Source organism: Mustela nivalis, assembly GCF_964662115.1.
Source record: "Mustela nivalis genome assembly, chromosome: 10".
Lineage (NCBI taxonomy): Eukaryota > Metazoa > Chordata > Mammalia > Carnivora > Mustelidae > Mustela > Mustela nivalis.
Genome location: NC_139029.1, coordinates 27,247,579 through 27,267,865, shown reverse-complemented (window position 1 = coordinate 27,267,865; position 20,287 = coordinate 27,247,579).

Below are 20,287 nucleotides of genomic sequence, written 5' to 3'. Positions count from 1 at the left end.
TAGGTACATGGTTATTTCCCTGGGAGGTTGTGGGGGCTGACACTTCCCCTGCCTATCCTATACCTCTCTGAAACTAGATTTGTCCTACTAACTTCAACATGGTCTTCATCAATGGGAGAATGAAAACCATTGGGATTTCTGGAGCTGGGCAAGAAAGGGAATTGGAACCAGCTACAGGTCAGGGACAGGGAAGGCAGATGGCATGTCAGCCCTGCCTGAGCTACAGTCCTGGTTAATGGCAATAAGACGTATCATACATTTCAGCAGGAAGTGAAAGTTTTAAGTACTAGTGTTCTTTGTAAACATTGAAACCAGGAGTGAAAAACTAAAGGAAAAACAGTTGGTGTTGGTGCCACTTCTCTAATCTGCAGTTGTCACAGGGTCTTGGTATATTTTGTAAGGTGTAAAAAAGTGTCTTTGATGATCTATTTCATAGACTATCTCCAAAATGTTGCTTGATAACAACCAGCAAACAGCAACTCCAGTAGGAAGTAATCTGTGTTCACTCTATCTCTGTCTCTGTTATATTCCTTTTCTATTTATCTCTGTCTTTCTCTGTGCTCAGGTAGATTCTCTCTCTCTCTCTCTCTCAACTGCATTCCTCCCCCTTACTCCCCTCAATCTATTTTTGCTTGTCAGAAAAATACTATGTAATTTTCTTTAAAAATTAATTCTACTCTACAAAACATGTCTAAAATATTCAAGAGGAAAAGAGTTTCCTTTAAGAGTAGTTTGTATTAGAACTGTTTCTTCCAGGATAATTGAGTTAATGAACACCCCCCTAGAATTTAATGCAAAGTAACTTTCACACTAGTGGTGAGCTTCAAAGATGGGTGAATAGAAGACTAATAACATGATTCCCTTTGGCAACGAAGGGCAAAATAGTCCAAGAAAGGATGAAATTAAGTGCAAACAGCCATATTTGTCACCTGTGCTCTTTGAAGTAATGGGAAGAAAAGAAAGTCAATCATGGAAGGTGAAACAAGGTAGGAATGGATTATGAAGCTGAGGTGAGTCGCACAAGTTTTATTTTTGGTCTGGGCCTTACTGGAGAAACGAGGAGGTAGGAGTGACACCTAAATCCAATCAAACCAAGAACAAGAAAAAATTCGTTCCCGTGTGTTTAAAGATGGAGGCTGGTTAGTCCATGAGTTGCTGCAGCTGGCCAACAGAAGAGATGATTCCATGTTGCTTATTAGCCCTGAGAGACAGAGCTCAAGATAGAGTACACACAATCCAGGTAGGTTGCTGACATAAGGACAAGTTCAAAGAAAATCTGCTTCTTAGTCAGACTTTGAAGCCTATGGACTCTATCTAATATCACTTTAATTCACCCATTTTCTCCATTCCCCACGGCCTTCAGTCAAGCTTTTATCATGTCTCACCTGAACTACTGCACAATCTTTCTGACTTATTTCTACATTGGCCAGAAGGGTTCTCCTCAACCACTCAAATCCGGTCAGACCATTCTCTACTTAAATCTCTTGGAAGGGACAGGGATACTTAACATGAGCATGCTTGATACAAACTCTCTAGCATTGAATATAAGGCCTTTCATGATTTCGCTCCAGCCTTCCCCTTGCCGGCCAGGCACACCTCTCATCTCTCCCCGTGTCCTGCCCCACCATGCAACCTGTTATTAGACATTCTGAACAGTCTGCCACTCCACTAATTTTTGTGTTGTTCTCCCCTTTTTCTCTGGGTTAATCAATCTGAATGAATTCTCTCTTCCTTTCCTATCCATTTCCAACTACCTCATATGCTTTAGGATTCAGATAAGGTATCACTCTTGCCTTCCTTGACCACTATCTCTTTCAAAATATTAGCTGGCTGTCCTTACTATATATTTCCAAAACATCAGCACATACTCTATTGTAACCCCTATCACCTTCCCCCCTAACTGCTGATTTTCTTGTCTTTCTGTCTTTACTACTGGCCTAGAGGACAGGCACTGTGTCTTGCTTCTTGTGGCACTTGAGTTCTTAGCATGGTGCCTGGTATATGCTTGGCACTCAGTAAATGTTTGTTGAGTAAATGAATAAACCCAAGATTTCCAAGGCAAAATTAATTACAGACAAGGTTGAAAGTGAGAAGGGAATAAATCTGCCCCTTAACACTGTGTTTGTTTAAGTCTTTCTTCAAATAGAAATTTCCCCTAATTTTAATATATAATTGAGAAATTAATGTGGCCAATATTTGTGAAACTTCATGCTTTCAATAGAAGAAAAATAGCACCTGTGTACAAACTGCAACTGTAAGGGTGCCCAGGTGGCTCCTTGATTGAACACCTGACTCTTGGTTTCAGCTCAGGTCAAATCTCGGGCATATGGAATCCGAGCCCCACACCAGGTTCTGTGCTCAGCAAGGAGGCTGATGGTCCTTCTCTGCCCCCCACCCTTCCCCCTTAAATCTTTAAAAAAAAAAACCCACCGCATCCTCACCAGCATCTGCGACAACATGGATGGAACTAGAGCGTATCATGCTTAGCGAAATAAGTCAAGCAGAGAAAGACAACTATCATATGATCTCCCTGATATGAGGAGTGGTGATGCAACATGGGGGCTTAAGTGGGTAGGAGAAGAATCAATGAAACAAGATGGGATTGGGAGGGAGACAAACCATAAGTGACTCTTAATCTTACAAAACAAACTGAGGGTTGCTGGGGGGAGGGGGGTTGGGAGAAGGGGGGTGGGGTTATGGACATTGGGGAGGGTATGTGCTTTGGTGAGTGCTGTGAAGTGTGTAAACCTGGCGATTCACAGTACCCCTGGGGATAAAAATGCATGTTTATAAAAAATAAAAAATTTTTAAAAAAAGAAAAAAACCCCACCCAGCAGCTGTCTGTAAATGATGAATGGTGAGAAGATGAAGTGCTTTGGGAGAGCAGAGGAGAGGGAGAGGTCATTATTGAACATGACAACAGAGAGGTCCTTTGTAGCACTTAGGAATTGCCTACCCTGAGCTGGGACCTTTAACTCACATGGTACCCTCTCATGCATCATGACTGGGGGCTAGCATGCTAAATTTCTGGAACCTCAGCTCTGGTCATGGCAGTGGGACAGTATCTTAGTTTTTTCCACCCCTATTCTTATCCTTAGTTGGTCCCAAGCTCTCTCTGGCTTTGGATCCTTCTGGTTTGTGTTTTCCCTCCTGGGCCCACGCCTGTGTAGAATATACACTCTCTATGCCTGCCTTATTGGAATCCTAAGGTTTAGGTCAAGTTTTCCCTGCTCCTAGACGTTTTGGGTAACCCCTAAGATCTTACATATGGAGTCCAGTTTGTTCCCTGCACCAGCGGTTGGAGAAAAAGGGTCTTAAAGGATGGTAGTAGCTTAATAGACAGAAAAGAAGGATGGGCATAAAGTCTTCAAAACAAGGGAGAAAATGAGTAAACACCTGAGTGGGAGATCAGTGGTAGAGTGCTGATTTGGGCATGGTGTCTAATCCAACCACAGCTGGTACTCAGCAAGAGAGCATGGCATGAGGAGGGCTGTTGCTGAGAGTAGTAATAATGCCTTGGTGAATGCTCACCACTGAAGACACTGGGAGAAGAATACAAGGCAGAAGAATGCAGAGGAATACAGACAAGGCAGCGAGCTGCAAGAAGCACAGCCAGAGAACCTGACAGACATTGAGATGGGGGGTCAGGCAAGATGCCAAACCAAGGACAGTCCAACTCTTAGAGCCCATGAAGCCATTACATACACCCTTCAAACCAAGTTTTTCCCACAGTTAAGAGGTTGAGTGCATGGCTAGGGTCACAGACCAGGATGACACGGTAAGAAATGCCAATTTCCATGGGTCATTTTAGGGCTCAAATTTGACAGGAACAGCCAAGAGACAAAGACCAGGACCAAGAGGGATGTGTGGTTGGCCTTACCCAAGGTCATTCTGAGGGATCTGTCCCTACAGGCAGACCTACATTCACTGTGAAGTCTTCTGGATCAGAATCTAGCATCTGCAAATTTAGGGTAGGAGGGTGGCATCCACAGTGCTGGACAACAGAGATAACTGAGTTTGAGAAAGTCATTGGTTTGGGCAATTTGGAGGACAGTGGGAGACTTTCCAAGAAGAGTAAGAGTACTGAGCCAAGTTATAGGAGGTCAGAAGAAAGGAACCATCCTCCCCTGATAAGTATGGCTATGGAGGAAGGCAAGAACTAAGACAGTAGTTAGTGGGGTAAGTGGAGGCTTTTATGCTATTATTTTAGTAGTTAGAGTTTGCATGTAAAACATAGATACCATGGGTCTGTTTCCCGCCGTGCACTCCAAAGGAGGAGCCCACCTTAATGAGGACCTCTGCTCTAGTGGTGCAGCCCACTGCCTGGCAGGACAAAGGAAATTCCTGGGACTGTCATCTGGAAATTGGGCCCGTGGCTCTGCAGGGATCTGTGAAGACAGCAGGGCCTCCCTTTGTGTCCTTTGAACTATTGTCAACATCCCCCAAAACTCTACACAAAGGATGCATTTACCTGTGATCAGGCTGCACAAGGCTGATGACTCAAATGGCAGATTTCTTTGCTTTTGGCTGGAAGTACAGCAACTGAGTGTGGCAACATGAGCGAGCTCCTGCTGCTCTGAAGCTCTGATTGCCAGTTATAGACGTCTTTGATGAATAAAAAATGGGAAAGTGAATTAATTATTACTTATGAAATGCAGATTGTTTGGTAGACAAATATCTTTCAAACTTTAGGGCCCATCAGGGAGGATAACAAAAGGAACGATAAGAAGGTTGGAGTCCAAGGATCCAGGGGCAACTTTGAAAACCCAGCTCCATGATGAATGATGGCAAAAGTCTTTGTGTCTCTCCCTCTGTCTCTGTCTCTCTCTGGGTTTCTACCCAGGCTTTCCATCCTCCTGACTCTGGCTTTTGAATTTTCCCTGCTCATGCCCTTCTCATTTGGTTCCTATCTTCAGTGTCCCTGAGTCAAGGCATGACTCTGGTTTTCTCATTCACACAGTCTTGGGTTCTCAGGATTCTTGACTACTTTGGGTATCTGTATCGTGGCCTCCGCAACTCCTGGTTTCTTTGGTGGTGGCTTTTTCTTGTGGCTTCTCTATCTCTGTCTCCCGTCACTCTATCCTTCCTCTTTCCCTCTCGCCTCCTCCTCTACCATCTACTCCTCCTCCACCCCCTCCTCCCTCACCGTCTCCTCCACCCCTTCCTCCTCTTCTCCCTCTTCTTCCCCATCCTTTTTGGTCTGCTCATGGTCTATAGGACATTTTCTGTCTCTTCCCTGGCATCTCCGTCTCCCTGGTTCCCTGGTTTTTCTATCAAGTCACCCTATTTTATTTTCATACTGTTATCTGAAGTCATGTTTTGGAGGGTTACTTGTGGATGGTCTGTCTCTCCGACCCTGACCATTACTCCACTGGACAGGGAGATCTGGGAGAGCAGGGTTTTGCCTTACTCATGTCTGTATCTCCAGGGCCTAGAATAGTGCCTGGCAAATGGTGGGGGACATCAATAAATATTTGCTCATTGACTGGGCTCTAGGTTTCTCAGGGTCTCTACTTTTGTTTTTATGTCTGTGTAGGTCTCTGTGAGTCTGGAGTCTCTCTCATGATCTCTATCTCTGTCTTTTTCTGTTCTGGGCTTTCTATCTCTCAGTTGAGGTCTCTCTTTCTCCTTACCTCCTACAGCTTTCCCCTGACCTCTGTCTCTGTCTAACCTGCCATTTACCTCATGTCCATCATCTCTCTCCTCTCTTGGCCATGTGGGAAGGCGTTGGAGGGCATTCTGGGCCAGCACAGCAGCAGACCCCTCCTCACAGACCTTGCCTTCAGTGCAGCCTACTGCTGGACCTCCCTCTAGGACCCTACAACAGGGACAATAAAAAGACCCCTCCTTTGCTCCCTGCCCCACTGCTTTGAACAGTCAGAGCTTTAAAGGGCTGCTCAGGACGGTGACTGCAGCTGGCTTGCCGCTCTCTGGCTGGGCTGTGGTGTGGGAGTCCCTTTCTTAGAAGTTCTTGCCTGGCTCGTGGACTGAATCATGGACAGATACCTGGTTACTGAAACTCACAGTTGCCTCTCTGGACCCATTACTCCGGTTGGCTTCATGCAAACATACTGCAAGAGTCTGAACCCAGGGGAAGGGTCAGCCCTGGGGCAATGTGGGATGAGGTTCCCTATCATTGTGGTTAAGAGCATGAGTCACACAGATGAATTAAAACCCCAGCTAAGACACTGACCTCACATCTCAGTTTCCATACCTGTAAAATGGGAATGGTGGGCTCTGTCTTGTAGGGAGGTTAGTGGATTGAATGTGGTAATACATGGCAAGGATGGTGTCCAGCCCGTGGTAAACACTTGGACAGCAGGAACTATTAGAAATGCTGGAAGGCAGACCTTACGCGTGAGGTCTGCTGAAGACAGCTCCTTGATGGCTGTGTGTAGTTTGAGCAGTAACACAGGAACTCTGGAGAGGGAGGGAGCCTCGGCTGGCCATCTGCTCCAGCCCCCTACCTCAGGCAGATGACTTTGCAGCCCACAGCAGGTGGACAGAGGTGTTCTGTTCTGGAAGCCCCCCAGGGGACAGACACTGCAGCCTGCCTCTGTCCCCCATCTCCAGCCTTTCTCCTGTGACAGTCAAGGAGGCTTCCTCTTGTCCCCATGCAAAGACTCTTGCTTCCACACAGCCTGGTGACTTGTGGCAAGTGCTCGCCAGACCTGAGAAGAGAAGAGCTCTTGTGCTCTTAGCCGTCATGGTGGCCTTCCAGTGACAGTGGCTCCCAGATGGGAGTCTTCACAGTCCCCCCCTTTCAGCAAATTACAGGAAGTCAAAGATGACACAGAGTCTGCAATGCAGAGCCAAGAACTCACTTGAAAATCTCTTAAGTCTTTCCCGAGTTCCTGGAAATTGACGAGTATTTCTAAGACTCAGCCTTTGGGACTGGGCCAGACTCGGCCCTGCCTTTCTCGCCAGCACCCCTCCTAAACCTGCGAGCGCCACCCCACGCCCTGCGCCTGTCTCAGTGTGGCTCTTCGCCACCCCTGGGCCCGCCACTCTGGGCTCCTCCATGTGGCCCCGCGGATCTCGGCACCTGCAGATGTCTGCAGAGTGGGAAGGGAGGTTGGGGCGAGACTGGTTCCCATCTTTGCTCCAGATGACTCACCACCTGCCTTAGCTTTTCTCTTCCCATCGTTACGTAATCCTGATTCCAGGATTAAAAATACTTCGCTGACTACCCCGTCCATCTGTCATTCTCCCTCTCTCCCATATACTTGTATGTATGTGTGTATATATATAATCTCATTTTAAAAATATTTCAGAAAGAGCACTTTCATCATTCATATTATATCAGAGATGGGTTTCCGAGTCAGCACTGGCTTCCTCCAGAACAGCAGTCCTGGGGGAGTGAGACTTCCCCAAGCCTCTAGGATCGCAGTCTGGTCTGTGTCTTCGTTCAGGGGCCTGTGTTTGGAGTGTCCAGTGCTTCCCTGGGGCAGCCCTTTGGCCCTTCCCACAGCCAAGGCTGGTATTTATGACATGGAGTTATCTTCTTCCCCAGCCTGGGAGTTGGAGGAAGTGGTGAACTGGGTCGCCTGGCCTAATAGGGGTCCTGGTGGTAGATGACCTGAATCCAGTCACCAGGATGGGGAGCCCCTCACTCTCTGTTCAGCTCTCACTTTACAAACCAGGTGCCCCATCCATGTACCAGAATCATCCCCGGACTGACGGAGACAGAGGGTAAGAGTTAAGCTCTGTTTTTCCTGTTTCCAAAAAGTCTGAGGACTCTCTAGAGCTGGAGGGGGACACACACTCCTCCTTGGAAACTCATTCATCTTTTGCTCCTCTGATATATACTTGTTGGGGGATACTAGGCGCTTTGTGGGTCAGACAGATGGTACCTGCTGAGAGGCTGCGGAGAAGGTAGACAAGATAGCCCATGAGGACGAAGGAATTTAATGTCACTGATTAAGTGACAGGACCTGGGTGGGGTTCTATCTCCGCCCGATGCCATCAGAGGTCCCAGAGCCCTGCTGTCCTCCTCTGTGCAATGGGCATGACACATTCTGTCTCCCAGGGCTGGCACAACATTCATGGGAACAGAAGTGCCTTGGAGGCAGCGACATTGAGCAGGAACATGTTCGCTGGTGTGCATGCTTTCAAAACCTGAGACACCTGTCAGAAAAAAAAAAAAATGCCTGTGGGAGCGGCCTCCCTCCTGACCACTACCTCCAGCCTCACCTCCTCCGTCGGATCCATGATCCACCCTCTGCAGGGACGACCGACTGATTTCTCCCTCCTCATCACCGCAGTCAGTTTAAGTTCCTGAGAATGCGCTGGAGTCCTCCTCCCTCCCCTGCGTTGCCTCAGGACCCCATGGCTAGCCGAATAGGTCCTGGCCTTCCAGCTCTGTGTGCTCCTGGTCCAGGGATTATGTCCCCATGTCTCAGTTTCCTCAGCTGTATAATGGGCCAATGAGAGTAGGTCTCCAAGAGTGTAAATGAGCAAGCACATGAAGAGCAGTTAGGACAATCTCTGGCACACGGGTAAGGACCAAACGGCCATCAAGGTTTGTGAGGGGCAGCAGCCGCTCCTCTGTGCCTTGGAAAATGTTCTTTCCTGTGCCTGGAATATTCTGTTTCCACGACCTCCCCTCCCCGCAATCCGGCAAACTCTCACTTGCAGCAGGGTTTGTTTTAAAAGGTGAGCCAGTCCTGGTCCTGGCCTTTATGGTGTCCAGGCTTTCAGACACCCAGGCCTGCGCCCTTCTCTGGCTCTCCGCAGATCTGTGCACATCTTGGATTCTCAGCACGCTGTCTTCCACAAATATTTATTGAGGACTTGTCACACACCAGGCCCCCACCTTTCTCCCCCCACTTCCCCTTTATCTGGTGCTTGCTAAGTTCAGATTCTGTGAGCCAATCCTTGTTTACTTTTCGGAAAGCCTGGGTTGAACCATGTTTCCTTCCCTCCTAATGACACCACTGGGCCCCATGAACTCTACTAGGCACCAGGTGATGGATCAGTGACCCCTCCCAGTAAACCCAAGAGAGATTGTCCTACAGCAAAGGTGAGGAAAATCAAGACCAAGAGGACAAACCCCTGCCCCAAGGGGATGACGTTCCCTTACTTTGCTTCAGGATCCTGCACAAGCCTCCTGCCTGCGTGCTCCTGGCCTCCCAAACCTGGGGTGCCTAGATGTGCCTTCTCCATTCCAGCCTTAAACTGAAAGCCTGGCAGGGACCCAGCTCTGTCGCCTGGGCAGGGGAGACCAGGCCCCTGTCACTCTGTCTTGGCCCAAGCCGTGAGTCTGTCTCTCCAATAATGTGCCCTCCAGAGCAGGACCTGCATCCCAGTGAACCATCAGAGAACCAGAATCAGAGAACCATCACCACGCACAGGAACTTCTACTCTGGGTTCACATGACCTGGACCTACTCCAGCTGCCTGTGAAAGGCTGGCCTCAGCTTAGTGGAGAGGTCCTTCAGGAAAAGCAGAAGAAGAAAGGGAGGAAAATTGCTTTTTTTGCTGCCCCAAATATAATCGCCTCCAGGATGTTATATAATCAATAAAATATCAGAGCCTGTGATGGAGCTTTGGGCTCATGCCCTTGAGAAGATCCAGCCTCTGTCTTGACCCAGTCAAAGTCTGCTCTGTGATTGTTGCTTGGCGGCTGGGTGGGATGGCTCTCAGGATAGTTTGGTGGTAGAAGGTGGCCAGGGTGCTCACTCCCCTGTGGGGTGAGCTTGCTGCCTTTTCTTCTTCCAACAGCTTTGGCTCTTTCCTCCCCACTCTGGTCTCCACTGTCACCAAAGCTATTGAAGGCCCAACTGAAGCTCAGTCTTGTTTGTGTCATTTGTCCGGTGGTGGGACTTGAGCAGATGACAGAGGGCTCACGAGGGCACACTCACACCTCTGCTCAGTTGTGCACGCATACACACTCTCCCCTTGCACACACAGCCACCCTTGCACACAGAGGTGACCTGACCACAGGCCCTCCCGCAAACCTACCCCAAAGCTGGAGACATACTCATGCTTGATCCCCTTGCAGACCTTCCTCACATCCCGCTGAACCAAGAAGGCTCATCCTTCCCCAAACACAGAGCTCTTGTCCCTCTCGTGTTTTTTGTGGTTTCCGTCTCCCTCTCTTCCCAGTGTTTCTCTCTCTCTCTCTCTCTCTCTCTGTTGGGGACGAGAGGAATTTGGCAGCAATATCTCTTTGTCTCTGGCTCGTGGCATCTGCACACACCCTCCCACCCCTACACACAGAATTGCAGGCCTCTCAGTCAGGGGCTCTGATCTGTGGGGTGGCCAGTGAGGGATTCCAGGAGGTGGTCCAGTACAGAAGCCTGGCAGACAGCCGTGGTGCCAGGCTGTCTGACAATAGAAACAACAATGCCCAGAACAGAACCAGAAACACTGACATTCACGTGGAAGGCAGGTGCAGTGGGGTGATTCAGGATGGACTCACCAGCCAGCCTCCCTTGGTTTGAGCATGTGGTCCTTCCATTCCCTAGCTGTGCAGCCTTGGACAACTTTCATAACCTCTCTGTGCCTGGGTTTTGCTGTTTGTAAAATGGGAACATATCAGCACCCACATCACAAGGTGGTGATAGTTCAGTGAATTATATGTGTTGAATGCTTAGAACACCAGACACGTCACACTAGGCACTGTGATAAGCACTATCTCTCTATTATCATATTTAATTCCCCCATCAGCCCTGTAAAGATATTTCCCCTGGAGATGAAATGACCTGCTCCAGGCCACATGGTTATTACCCGAGCAGCTCATTGATTCATAAGTGGTATACTCTGCTACTCGCCTGTCCATGAGAGCTCTCCTTTCTGGAGGCAGAATCTGGGGTGGGAGCAAGAAGAGCAGTTTTGCGGAAGGATGGCCACAGAACATGGTAGGAACTAGGGCCTCACCGGGGACCAAGGTAAGAAATTCCATGCAGATACAAGGCTGGGAAGCAGGGCAGAAGTCCAGCAGAGTTGACTGGCCAGTGGCTGAGGGGAAAGAAGGCTTGGACTAGTCATGAGGGCTTGGTAGGGGGTGAGAAGGGCTGGAGGACTTCAAAGGCTCCTGGGGCCAGTTTTGGGCTGCCTGCTTGGGTCAAGTGGACACGGAAAGGGATTTGGGGCTGCCCGCTGCCATCCCTCAGGCCCCTGTATCAGTGTGTAAGACAAGGCATAATCTGCTACTCTTCCTTCTTGGGGACATGATGGGGACCTGGGTGGGTTTGAACATGCAGAGGCAGAATAGAGCATTGCCAGGGGCAGCTGAAGGCCCAAGGAAGGACACAGAAGCTCACTAATATGTTCTGGGCCTCCACGTATGTAATCTTACTGAATGCTTACCAGAACCTACCCACAAACATACTCATTTCCATTTATGGAAGCAGAAACTCAGGCTAAGGGAGCTTAGGCTGCCTGAAAGCACCTGCTGGGCTGTACTTGGGCTCCTTGACCTCCTGCCTAGGGCAGCCTGGGGGCAGGACTTGGTGGGGGGATGGCTGAGTCATGTCCAAGTAGCCCCGGCCATGAGGGGGCTGGGTGTGGCATGGCAAATCAAGTGGATGCTGACAAGTCACAACGTCCACCTTTACACCCTGGTCTCATGACCCAGCAGTGGCAGCGTAGGGCTGGGACAGGAATAAAAGCGGCTTTGTGTTTAGCAAATGAATACACATCTCTTCTATCCCCCAGGAGCAATAGTTTTCTTTTGCTTCCCTTCATCAGTGGGCACTGAACTGTTCCTTCCAACTGAGTGGCAGAAAAAGTCAAATTCCACAAGGCAGTGTAGGGAGAGGGAGGGTGAGGGGCAGGCAAGAGGGCTGAATCACCTGTCTCAGCTGCTGGGCACAGGATGCAACACTTGGATGGATTAACATTCGGGCTAATTAACATTTTTTTCTAATCAGCATTTCACATGGAAAAGCAGGGCTCTCGGGGATGGCGGCGCCCCTGCTCCAGTCTGGGACAGAAATGGGTCTTCTGGCTCTTCTGCACAAGTGGAGTTATTGGCATTATCACATTTACAGTGATGGGCAGGGGGACATGGTGGGTGCTGGGAGGATGTCGGGAGGATGTTGCCAGAATGATGCTAGTGTCCTTGGTGACGGGGTCTGGGCAGAAAAGACCCCCTCTGAGGATCTCTGGGGCTGGCGGAAAAGATCTCATAGCCCCGCTGTATGGATGTAGCTCCTACCACCATCCAGAGCAACTTCACATTCATCCACTCAGGGCAGGCACTGCGTGTTAGTCATGTCCATCTATGTGGGCCCTGAAGACCTACTGTGTGCCCAGAGCTGCCCTAGACGCCTTGACCCCTGCCCCTGTGGAGCTTGCAGGCCAGGAAGGGAAATAACCCATAATGACAATACACCGTGAGTTCCATTATGCAGGAATACAGGAGCTGAGAAAGCATGTAGCGGACGTACAGCTCTGCACCCAGGGCCCAGGCGGAGAGCTCCACAGGGCGGGGATCATTCCAGCTTTCCCCTACCAGGTCCCCAGGCTTTGGCACAGTAGTTTGCACAGTTTAAAAGGTCAGGAGATATGTGTCAGGTGAATGGAAGAATGAATGCTTGATATTCAAATGAGATTTGAAATATGAAGCGTTAACCAGACGAAGGAGAGTGACAGCGGTGTTCCAGGCAGAGGGAAGAACATATGCAAAGGCCAGGAGGCAATAAAAGGCATAGCATTGGTTTAGCACTTCTGGAGGAATGGGGGCAGACATGGGGCGGACTTGGAGGAGAGAAGAGGAGCAGGAGATGAGGCCCCAGAGGAAGAAAGGGCCAGACATGATGGGCTTGTGACCCGCTGAGGAAATGAGGAATGAGGGATACACGTGACCTGCCCCCCCACCTCCGGCATGGAGGCAGGTTGGATTGGGGTACCCTGAGGGCAGAGAGACCCTCGGGGGCTAAGGCAGTATCTGGGAAGGGAGAGGATGGCGGCCTGCCAGGGCTGAGAGTGGGGGTGGGAGGTGGGGAGGTGGCCACAGGGTTGGAAAGAAGAGACGGGAAGGCCAAGCTTGCAGGCAGAATAGATGCCGGGGGAGTTGTGGGTACTCCAGGCTTCTGGTCAGAGCCATTGGACAGAAGGTGGTGTCCTCCCCTGAAACAGAGCAGGCAGAGGGTAGAGGAAGAGGCATGGAGCACGCCTGGGAGCACGTGTGTTGAATGAATTAAACAGAGATGTCTCTGGACCAGGGATTGGACTTAGACACAGCTCTGCTCAGCTCTCCTCACCCCCCAACCCCAACTTCTCCAAGTAGACCAGAGGGATCTCTCTGAAGCACAGATCTCACTACATCATTCCTGAAAAACCCTCAGTGACTCCCTGATGCTCCCACCGCAGACTTTCATGTTGTTATCGTGTCCCCGAAGACCCTGTGTGATGTGGCTGGGCTCCTGTCCCAGGCCTTTTCCTTTTGCTCAGCACCTGGCAACCCTGCAGGCCTGGTTCCACTTCCCCTCATCCTAAGCTCCTCCCTGCCCGGGGGCCCTCGCAGGCTCTGTTTCCTCTGCTGGCTTGCTTTCCCCCTACTTCCTTCCTTGACCAACTCCTGCTCATTCTTTACATCTCCAAAATCACTCCGTCAGAGAAATCCCCCTTCACTCAGGCCAGGTAGGTCCCTCCGGTAGAGCACCCCATCCTTCCTCGTTTCCACAGTTGCCCCAATGTAAAAAGCGGTATTTGCATAATTGCACCTGCTGCACCCCACCCCCTCCTCTAAGCTCTAGAGGAAGGCAACCCTGTCTGTTTAACTGACCCCCGAAGCCCCAGCACCTTGCACGGTGCCTGACACATAACAGGTTCTCAGTTACGATTTGTCAACGAGTAAATGTGCTACGTGATAGATTTAAGATTATTTGTACCACGATGTATGTTTGGCAACAGCTAATCTCCAACATTAGTCAAGTCAACGGAGACCGGAATAGCAGACACATTCCACTTTAAATATAAACCTTTATGGAGATGACTCTCAGCCTGCACTTCCAGCAGAGGCTCTTTCCCGACTTCCACTCTGGGTCTTTAGCTGCCTGCTGGACATCTGACCTAGGATATTTTTGTGTAAATGGCCTCAAAGCACTTTGCTGCAGTTCCTGCTTTGGTCCCTTGCCTGTGTTTTGTCTTTCAGGGACCCCACCCCAAACCCAGGCTGAGCCTGGGCTCCTCAGGTCCCCAGCTGGCTTGTAGGACCGTGAATTAGTGACCCTGCACCACCACAAGGTCATCTCCCTTTCAGTGTGTTCCATGCACTCTTGCTAGGGGAGGTGGGATGCATGGGGCAGGAGATGGAGATGCCCAGCAGCAGGGAGTGGCTGAGAGCCCCGTGGCCTCCCCAAGGGACTGGTCAGTATTCCACGAAGGGGCTGGGTTCTGGGCAGGGCCATGAGGCCACAGTGGGAGTATGGGCAGAGGGTGTGACCAAGGAGACAAAAGGGTCTGCAGCTCGAGGCAGAGACCATGCAGAAATGCAAAGGCATAGGCAGAGAGTGCGTTCATTTATTTTTCTATAATTTATGATCTTGCCTACATCCAAAAATGATGCAACGTCACTTGCTACAAATATACTGGTAAAAGCCTACAAGGAGAGTCAAAATAGATGGTTGGAGATCAGCAACCAAATAGATGAAGGGGAAGAAAATGGCATTAGGCGTAAAGTTTTGAACTCCCATTAGGACAGCGCTTGTGGTTTCCAGACTTAGTCGTGACGATCCTGGCCTCACTTGACCTCTATGGTGTCCTCTGATTCTACAGATGGCTGGGGAGGCAAAGCCACCCCCATCCAAAATCACTCAGCTGGCCAGCACCAGGCAGGGAGAGGGGGCTGCAGCCCAGAGAGAAGGCCTGGATGAGGCTTTTCCAGAAGTGCCCCCTCCTCCATTTTTGCAGCTCCCCCCTACCCAAGCCAGTTCCCCGGTGCAGGCCTCTGCTCTGCAGAGACATCCTGCCACTTGGTCCACCCGGAGCATCCTGTATGCAAGGACCGGATTCATCTACTATGATCATGGACCTGTGGTTTAGAAACCCCAGCAACTCTCCATCTGCAGCAGCACCCCCTACCCCCCATGCCAGCACAGCTCAGGGCCTTCTCTGCTCAGGCCCAACTTGGAGGGTCAGCCTCAGGGCCTGTTTCCCTGCCTCTCCCACCAGGGAGCAGCCGCAGTGGAGTCCGAGTCCCTCCAAATCGAGGAGGGACTTCCCCACGTCCGTGCCTCTCCACTTGGATGGGGAATCTAGCAGAGCGGCCAAGCACATGGAGCCCAGAGCCAGATGGCCCGCGCTCACGTTCTCGGTCCACCACCTTAGCTGTACCACCCTGGACACGTCTCATCCCCTCCCTGCTCCTCAAAGACCTCAGCTGTCAAATGGCCGCCCGACAGCTGTCTCTTTGGGAGGGGGTTGGGAGGTTGAAGGGAGGAGAGAGTGCCTGCAGAGGGCTCAGAGTTGTGCCCAGAGCTTCCAGCAGGGAGTATGAGCGGTGCCTGTCACTCACCCCTCTCTCCTGGCTCGGAATCCCCGACTCCCTCTCCCTCCACATCAGCCACTGAGACCCTGAACACCCTGAGGAAACATTCTAGGGGACCTCCTCTCCTGCTTCTGTGACCCTCTTTGCTTGCCGAGATGATTCCAGCTATGACTTACCCACAGTCTGAGCCTCCGTCTGAGTCCTAGGATGCTATCTTTGATCAAGAGGGTATTTTCTCTGACTTTCAGAGAGTGTCTTAATCCCTACCACAACGGTGAACTCCCAGGGCAGGGACCCTCTCTTATCTCTCCGTAAGACTCATAGCAGGTGCTTTGCAAACACTTGTTGGGTTTACATCTTATGACATATGCCCCCTCTGCCCTGGTAAATCCCTCTGCTCCCTCTCAGAGGGGGATTCTCTGGGCTGGGGGTGTGGACACATCGGACAGTCTCCTAAATACATGTCATACAGAGGCTGCCTCGAGCAGCTGGAGGCAGGTGGGGGCAGGTGGGACAGAGCACGGCACTACCAGCCCCGTCAGATGGCAGGGAAGCAGCTTTCCAGATCCAGAGGGTACCATGGGCCAGAGAGTCAGACCAAGGCCAAGACAGGGCAGGTTGTCCCCACTAAGGACAAGAGTGGCCATGGGAGCTGGGGCCCAGAAGGCTGACAAGAGGTCACGGGACCGGGAGGGAGAAAGCAAGGTAGTCATCTCCTATCGTTGTAATCTGTTCTCTTGCTTCATTCATGCTGCACATCCCACTCCCTCAACCCCCACCCACCTCATTTCTTTACTCTCTTACTAAGCACTCTTCAGTTGCAGCCCCAGACCTGGTGGTTGCTGACCTTGGGAAAATACTTGACTTTTCCAGTCCCACGTATGCAGAGGGACCGACAGCATTCTTCATTCTTCAGCATTCCGGTGGAAAATGCGATGTGAAGCATTGGTTCCCATACCTAGGTGGGCGGGGGAACACCTCAGGGATTACCTACAGAGGCAGGTAGCAACCCCACCTCAGTTCAACCAAACCAGAATTTCCATGGCAAGGAGCTCATGAATACGTAGTTTTAAAAAAATAATCCACAGGTATTCCAATATAGCTGGTCCTTTTGGGAACCACAAGAAAGAAAGAAAGAAAGAAAGAAAGAAAGAAAGAAAGAAAGAAAGAAAGAAAGAAAGAAAGAAAGAAAGGTAGGTAGGTGTGAAAATAATAACTGAGGTTAATATCAGCCCTTCTTTCCTATTTTCCTTCCTACCTAATTAATAGGGTTCCCAGGCTTAATTAAGGAAAATTCCCCTATACTCAATTACTCAATGGTTTAAAAGAACTACTGCATGGTTGCTGGTCAGAGCACTTGTCCCATTGGGCCAGAGTGCCAGTAAGTCCCAGTGAGGCCCTCAGAAGATTCTGGTCACCCCCAGAATTGAGTCTGCAGGTATGGGAGGGACGGTAGGAAATAGGCTTCTTTAAACAATATTTGCCTCTCTTCAGGAATTCAGACCTGGCCATGATTTTTTTTTTTTTTTTACCCTACATATTTGCTCAAAAACTCTCACTGATTCAACAGACACAGAGCATCTCCTGGGCACCAGCTTTGGTGAGGCACCTGCTAGGGACCCAGAGATGAAAAAGCAAACACAGAGTCCCTGACCCACAGTCCAGTGAGGCAGATCAGAGAATGAAAGTGACAGATCCTGCTGAAATAGGCTGGAGCCTGGGGGAGGGTCCCAGAAGAGGGGAGGCTGACCTTGGACTAGAGCCCTTCTAGAAAGTCTCACACAGCAGGTGCTGTTTGGGTAGATGTGCAGTGTGGTGCCATCTACCCAAGGATACTGGCTTCATATTTGGCTGTGTGTCCTTATGCAAGTTACACAACCTCTCTGCTCCTGGATTTCCTCCACTGTAAAATGAAGATGATCATTGCCTTCATTTTTTTTTTAAGGATTGTTGTGAATATGAGAGAAGTTAACATATGTAAAATACTTAGATCAGTGCCTAGCCCATAGGTAATTGTTTTGAACGTATGCACACATGCACTATTTTTATGACTATGTTGAGAATGCATGAGACCTTCCCACACAGAGAAAGGGGAGTCATGCTGGGCAGGGGATGTTGTATGGAATGTCTCACCAAGGTGGGAACATGTAGGGCTCATGGGTGCTGAGCAGTTTGGTGAGTAGGAGGTCAGGGGCGGGGTCAGATCTAAAGACAAGGTCCTTGGGATGTGGGTGAATTTTTGGGTGCTAGTAGGGTGCCCTTCCCAGTGCCCGCCCATGGTATCACTAACTGGAAACCAGTCAAGGTCAGACAAACCAGATTTAATGGTGATCTGAATGGGCAGGGCTCCCTTTGATAGGTATTGTGATCCCTTCCTGACCACTAACCTGAGTCTCCCTCAGCCCTCCAACCCTGCAAAAGGCCCTCAAACTGAACAGAGCTCTTTAAAAAAAAAAAAAAAAAAAAAGAAGAAGATGATGAAATTATTTGTTTTAGAGAGAGAGTGTGTGTGTGAGCATTAGCAGGGGGGAGGGACAAAGGGAGAGGGAGGGAATCTCAAGAAGATTCTGCACTGGGTGCAGAGACCGACATGGGGCTCCATCTCACGACCCTGAGATCATGGCTCAAGCCAAAATCGAGAGTCAGATGCTTAACCGACTAAGGCACCCAGGCACCCTGGACTGAGCTATTACCTACCACTGCTTCACCTGATCTAGTCAAGGGCAGGTTCTAAATCAGACTGCCTGGTATAGAGCCCAGTGGGGAGTGGACATTTGCCTTGTTTTCCGTTGTCTAAACCCTTTGGCCATCCTGTGATGTTTGGATAATTCCCAGTTCCACATGCCCTGTGTGTCCAGGGGAAAGCCTTGAACTTCTTGCAACAGGGAGGTGGCAATGAGCTGGGTTCTTACTGGCCAAACCCACGGGTCCTGTCTGTCATGGGAAGTGAGAAAATTGGGACAGGAGACTCATGGAATGCGTTTTGCTGTTGAGTGGGACCGTCAAGGCTGCTGACTCGGGGTGGCGAGGGTCAACACGGGATTCCTGGGACAGAAGTGGCGTTGATGCTGGAGCCAAAGGCAAGTTCTCAGCCACAGGGGAAGCAGCAGAGTGCGCTTAGCAGCTGCCTCAGTGGCACATTGGCTTCTTCATCAGGCGAGATCCGTGGCATGTGTTTGGAATCTCAACCTCAAGCTGGTTCCATGGCCACGCACCACGCTTTGGATGACCATGTTTTCTGCTTATGTATCTAGGATCAGCTTCCATTGCTTGCAGCGAAATGCCCTCTTGTTCCACAGCTCTGACACTTACTGGCTTTGCGTTCTTGGGCAATTTACTCAACCATTCTGTGCTTCCGATCCCTCCTCTATAACATGAACTACAAACAGTAGCTACCTTATCGTCTTGTTCCTCAGATTCAGTGAGAGACTTTGCACATTCTTAGCACATGTAGTAAGCCCAGAATCAATATTAGCTATTATTTTCACTAAATCTGAGAAAGATAAGGAAAATACTTTTGTTTCATAAAGAGGCACAGAGAAGTGGAGGGACCTATTCAAAAGCGACAGAGTGAGCAAGAAAGAAGGTCTCTGGTCTCCAAAACGCAGATTCTTGCCTCTCTCCTGCAACCCTACGTGTGTACGTGTGTGTATGTGTGTGTGTGTGTGCACGTTCTTTATTGCATAAAGTTACTGTATTATGTGTGCTGTCAGATATCCTATTAAAAAGCAAAGTGGAAAAAACAGTGAGCAGTCTTCCTCTGCCTGTGCTTCCACTGATTACAAAATTAAATTAAGCTCTGTGGCTTGCTGCTGCTGTTTGATGGGGAGTACAATGAATTGCTCTTTGCCTCCCTGTAAGAAGTCCCAGAGAACAGTGCTGTGGGAGCTCGGCCCAAGACAGTATTTCTTCCTCCCAATGCCCAGGGGGCAGAGCCTTCCTCTCTCCAGAAATGTTAAGCCCCTGAACCAGACTGCCTTTTTATTAGGTTAATAAAACACCAGGCCCATCAAGTCTCAGGCTCGTAAAGGTCAGTGAGTCACGTCTGAGTCAAGGGAGAGCTCGTAGGGCAGCGGCCGGCTCCGGGGGACGGGGACGGGGGTGGGGTGCGGGGGGTGGAGAGGGAGGAAGCTCTCTCCCAGGCCAGCGCTGACTCTGGGGCCAGGACCAAGGATGCAGGCAGGGCCACAATGGCAAGATGAACAAGAATCTTTAGGTGCCATCGGGGCTTCGTGGGCCTCGTTCTAGCTGGGCCCCCAGGCAAGGGTCAGGGCCAGAGACGGCTGACAAAGTCAGAGCAGGCAGGAGAGCAGGAGGTGGGCAGGCAGACGGCAGGGATCTACACCAGGGCGGCAGCAAATGGAGAGACTTTGATGTTACCTAGTTGGGTGGATAGAAGCAGGATCTTGGAGTCACTGAGTTCTGGGTTCAAATCCTGCCTCTCCATCTACTTCTCACCAGTTCCCTATTGCTGTGCCTCATACCACCCCAAAACTTAGTGGCTGAAAACAGCAACACCCAGTTGTCTCTGTGAGTTGACCGGGCTCAGCAGAGTGGTTCCTGGGTTCCGCGAGGCGGGGGCCGGGCTATCGTCACGAGCTGCAGTGGGAAGCTCAGCCGGAACCCGTACCTGGAACGCCTCCTGCACAGGCCTCCCTCTGTAGCTTGGGCTTCTCACAAAGATGGCTGAGTTTCAGTGGGTGGGGTTCCAAGACGCAAGAACAGAAGCTGCGCACTTTGGAAGGCCCAGGTATAGAAATTACACCGCATCACTCTGCTGCCCCCTATGGGCCAATATAGATCAAGGGCCAGATCTAGGGGAAGAGGAAATAGACTGGGCCTCTCTGAG